The sequence below is a fragment of the Triticum dicoccoides genome, chromosome 4B, assembly GCF_002162155.2.
Source record: "Triticum dicoccoides isolate Atlit2015 ecotype Zavitan chromosome 4B, WEW_v2.0, whole genome shotgun sequence".
Taxonomy (NCBI): Eukaryota; Viridiplantae; Streptophyta; class Magnoliopsida; order Poales; family Poaceae; genus Triticum; species Triticum dicoccoides.
Window position 1 is genome coordinate 264,549,703 of NC_041387.1, and position 5,775 is coordinate 264,555,477.

The window sequence follows — 5,775 nt, forward strand, 5'->3', positions numbered from 1 at the left end:
CGGCGCGGATGGATTCGGGATTTGTTTGTTCTCTTCGGATAAGGGCCTGAGGCGCGCTCCACGATATCACAGAGGCTTGTCCAAACTTAGTTTCTGCAAAAAAAGCAAACTCTAAATTATTATTATTATTGAAATTCCTAAAAATTTCTCACAGAATCTCAACAATGCAGAATACAACAGCTGTTCAATAAAACTATTTTTAAGGTATTTGGATCAAATTAATGTGTTCTTCAAATTAATCCAGTTTGTGAGCTAGTTCAAATTCATGTGTGCTTCAAATTAATCCGGTTTGTGAGCTAGTTCAGATCTAGAGATCGAGGTACCTTACAATTGGTATCAAAGACAACAAGTTCTGGAGATTCCGTGACACTGCCATGGTACTCGATGGCAAGAACGGGGACGAGCAGAAGCCTTGAAGAAGTTATCGGTCGAGGGCCGTAGCGTGTATGAACTTTTCAAGTGGAGTTCGCCAACGATTTGGACCATAAGTTCAAGGATCATGGTGAGTTACTTCTCACATCCATGGGCAGGTTATTGGAGATGAACACCGGCCTCATCGCGACTTGACGTTGTTCGGGAGGAGGTAGCGCTTGACATCGAGCATATCTGAACAAGGAGAGCTCGCCCTCTGGATATGGTTCTTCCTCATCGCAGAATGTTGGGAACAGTAGCGACAACGCTATCGTCGACACCCTTGCCTTCGACCCCAACCACCGGGAAAGACACATAATGTTTATGTCCCTCCTCCGGTTGGAGGTGCGCATGAACCAATTTCTTCCCCATTTTTTTCATTCGCATGACCTGCCTGGTGCGGATACTGCTGATAATTCCACTTCTGGTTTGTGTGTGGATGTTCCTCCTTGCGATGGCACTAATCTGTATCTCTGACAACCTTGATGTGAATATCAATTCCGCCTCTGGAGCACACCTAGTTATCAGCGGATTTCACTTGCTACAACACAGTTTCAAGGAGCAACATCATGTTCGTTGGAGTCTGCTCAGCACCGTCTGTTGCATGCGACATTGATGAGTCCAATTTATCTGATGATTTGATAGTTATTTTGTGCCTACATGGTAGGCTTTATGAAATTTTACCGTGTTCGCGCACCTCCTTTTGTTGATAACACTCGGGTAGTGCTTTTTGGACCATTTAGTACTTTATGGAAGGAATCCCAGGAAATGGCAGTGGAATCATGTATATAATGTGATAATCACCTACCATATAAGAATCAAGCAAGGAGGCCAAAGGAGGAGCCGTCGTGGCCCTTCTAGAGCAAAATATGGCATTCCATATGAGCATGACCGCTTGTATGGGTGGTTGTATGAGGTGTCAGCTCCATTGCCTCATCGACTACTTTCACCCCGTGAAAATCGGATCGGGGATCAGACGCCCAGAGACACAAAAACTCGTCCAGAAGACAGAACCCTAACCTCTGGAGATCATCCAGAGGAGGGATTGGCAAGGAGAAGAGGGTCATCTTCATCACCAAGCATAAGGAGGGTACACCATCATCACCACTGTCATCGTCATCAACATCATCACCATTGTCATCGTCATCATCATCCACATTCTTATCATTGTGACATCAGGAACCCTAGTGGATCATCTTGTGTGTTACGTGTATCATTCACTCATGTTTGTCACCACCCTCATCATGATGTGTTGTTGTCTTCATGTGTGAGTATACCCCTAGTTCTCGAGGATATGGATGAACCTCAGGGATATATGATTTGAATCGTTATTTTGGATATGAGATCCTTTATGGAATGCTTAGTTTAATAACTTCGTGAATGTTGTGAAGGGACCCAACGCAGCATTATTACCTTATGGCCACAAAGTATATCACTGTCATTGTAAAGGGGTAGGACGAAGGTAATTCAAGGTGATAGTAAAAGCCTTTACTCCTAACATTTGTAATTGATAGGGGAATTACGGAGAACCCTTAGAGAGGTCGCTTCCACGGGTTAAACCATTCATTTTCGTAGTTGTAACCCTATAGGGGAGACTATGGTAGCATGAATTCTACTTCGAGTAGAACGTGTTTTGTACCCGGCTGGGCAACGTGATGATAATTCGAGGTGACAGTAAAAGCCTTTACTCCTAATATTTATAATTAATAGAGGAATTACGGAGAACCCTTAGAAAGGTCGCGTCCATTGGATAAACCATTAATTATTATAGTTGTAACCCTATAGGGGAGACTATGGTGGAGGTGTGTGTGGCACGAAGTCTACTTCGAGTAGAACGTGATCTGTAACCGGCTCTGCCTAGCATAACCGTCAAGAATGGCTCAAGTATCCATACCATACTATGCCCACGCATAGGTTCCGCTAGAAACATACCATTGGAGGTTATGGACTCCCTGAGAATGCCTTACTCCTTTGCTATTCCATCACTTACTCAAGCTACTGTTTTCTTACTACTTATATGTTATTTACTTTAAAAGCTTGCTTCGCAATTCAATCACAATTTATCTCTGCCCTCACTTTGTTTGGAGTCTATGATTATTTGCAGGCACAAATAATAATTCATTACAAGAGGCAAAAGTCTAATTCATGCACTCCATGTGGGATTGATACTCTTACTTCAAAAAGGCTACAACCAAAGCCTGTGCACTTGTAGGCTATTAAACTTTTTCTGGCGCCGTTGTCGGGGAGCTGAGCGCTTTTGGGCTTTGTTGTAGGGTGGAGACCCTAAGGCCTCATTTGGTTGCAAAGTGAAAATATTCCAGGGCAGTAATCCCACGAGGGGGACTTTCCATGGTCATAGGAAATCCTCTCCCGCCACCGGGGGAGATCCCCACGTGAGTTTGGAGAGAAGGGGGAGGGGAGGGAATCACGTCAGGGAAGTGTCAACTTTCTTAGAAAATAAATGTAGTATTCAAAAACCATGAAAAGTAATTTCCTTTTTTTTGTTTTTTTCTTACAGAATCATCATAGCAGTACGGAAGTAAGTAAATTTCTAATTTCCATGCAAAATTGAGAAAACAGAACAATGGAGAATAATTCTGTAATTTCAAGGATAAACCAGGAAATATGAAACACACATAATCAGTAAAAAAAACACTTCAGTCCACATCACACACGCGGACCATAAATAACACAACACCGAGGATAAATTCTGGTGTGCTAATCATTGTTTAACATTTTTTTAGACAAAAGGCATCAGCCGAGCCCGAGATGGGGCTCGAGCCTAGCCCGACTTTGAATTAACAAAGCCATCAACTGGCAGATTACAAGCAAACGCCCTCATGCAAAAGAAAGAACAACATGGCGATAAGATACATAAAGATGGACAACACCAAACTACTCCTCACATGCTACGGAAACTGAAGATAATCAAAAGAGAACGAAGCCGAAGACACTGAGGACCTTCTCCAAGAATGCCGCACCAAGAACAATATCACACTGGCTCGGAGGAGAGAGGGGTCGACACCAACGAGGCATATGCTGTCACCATGCACCTACGGGCCCCGGCACGGCACATCCGGTACACCATCTTCAAAGAAGGCCACTACCTCCTTGCCTGGATCGAAGGTGCCGCACCGTCGCAAGATGAGATGGACGCCGCCGGAAGATGGCCACATAGAGAAGGTCAGCGCATCCCCAACGAGACCCAGAGGCTCTCCTTGAGCAGAACATCGCCCCTGCACACATCCAACACCGGAGGGGGAAGTTTCACGTTAGGACAAGAGGGCCACGCCGTCGCCGCCGCCCACCACCCACAAGCTCCAGCCGACCACAAGGCTCACAAAGCGGAGCCTTCAAGAAGGGAACGGCGCCGAGAGCACCACCGCCGCCCAACAAAGTTAGGGCTTTCGCTTGGGAGACCTAGGGGCAGGGCAAGTGAGGGGATCAGTTCATACCGACGCCTCCAAGGAGGGGAACGACACATGTAGTTCCATTAAAAAGATGTAAATATGTGACTGATCCATGCTGAAATGCGTTGTCACTGGAATAATCACTTTACTGAAACTTCCACCATCAACTTCTTTGAAACATTGTCATTGGTTAGCTTTGGGAAACCTGCAAATCAAAAAAGAACAATATAGTATACAATATCACATTTTAAACTATATATAATCACATATGCATGGTTCTATTCCAGACTTATTTATGTTCTAATAAATAAAATATTATTCCCTTTGATTCCTAGACGACCACGGCATGAAAGCCATCATTTGGCAAGAAAAGAATGTTACACTGAAACCAGCTTGAAAATAGTCGTCGAAGCTTTTCAATTGTATAAACACTATTCCAATTGTATAATATTCAGAATAATATACACTGTCATGTCAGTTTCCTAGGAGTGGCAACATTAAGATCAACACCCAGATGCATATATCTAATCAGCACAAGATCCATATATACCTCATTAGCCCACATGTGCATAGATGACTATCTAATCAGCACACAACCGGACACATATTTCCAAGAAAACTGACATATATGGGCAAGTTATTGCAGAATGTAAAAGATATATACCTTATAAAAACAAAAAGTATATCAGCCAGCTATAAGAAAAACAGAAAGCTTCAAATTAGTTTCAACCGAGAACCAACCTCGGATCATTATCCGGCAATGTTGTTTATAATCTGGACAAGCATTCCATATTTTGTGCCGAGTGAAGGTGCAGATGGCACTTTCACCTTAGTGGCACAAAATGTGACCTGACGCTAACCATTGCTACCTCGTCTCGGAAATTCTATAGTAAAGTATTCGCCTACATACAGCGTTAGGAGTAGATTGTACAGGACTTCAACAAGAGGCAATTTCAGCTATTAAGTGTCAACCCAGAAACATATAGATCACACAAGTGAAATCAGCTAGCTATATCAAGTAAATATGCTACTGAAAGATATACATGCTAGATTAATGGAATTTATTTTAACTATGGCGATTAATTTTGAAATATCATCTAAGAAACATTTTCTTAGAGACCATTTTACATATCAAGTACCCCCTCCGTCCCAAAAATAAGTGACTCGACTTTATACTAACTTTAGAGGGAGTATTAGAGACCATTTTGCATCAGTTGTGCAAGTAACAAGCAATGGTAAGCTATCGAGCTGGGCAGGGCATGCAGTGCCATGATCTTCCAGGATACTGCCATGTACCTTTCACCATAAGAACCTATCTACCTAATTATATATGTTGCACATTATATCTGAGAAAAGAACACATCAGATGTTGCACATTATTCAGTTCCGTCATCAGTCGAAAATTAAGACTCTAGGAATGCAGGCTTGCATAAAACAAATAGACACAAGAAAGTATATAGGGGTACACAAACACACAATCTTGATATTGTACAGAAATGGGTAGTAGGATTCACACATAGTGTGAATGTGATACAGTATGTAATGGGTGAAGAAAACAGAACCATCTTGTACATTTTATTTTGTCCGTTGGTTTATCTTGAACGAGAAAGTATAAATCCTAGAAGAAAATATATAAATATTAGCAATGAGAAATTGATCCATCAGCAAAAAGATGCTTACTCTAGTTTCAGTTTATCCACTGTAAAGAATGCACTGTTGCATCATCATCAGTCTAATAGAGGAGGGTCTCGTGTGTCTGCCTGCTTCTAGCATACAAGTTTACATGATGATGAGCACCTGCTAGATGTATTTCAGAACGAGAGGTAAAAAATAGGTAAAAATACTGATGCAAGCCATGCTCTACAACAAGTGCAGAGCAACTACCCAAGAAAAATACAAGCTCCTATGGAATTGGTGGTTCAAAATCAGGGACGGTGAAGGCATGATTTGAAGA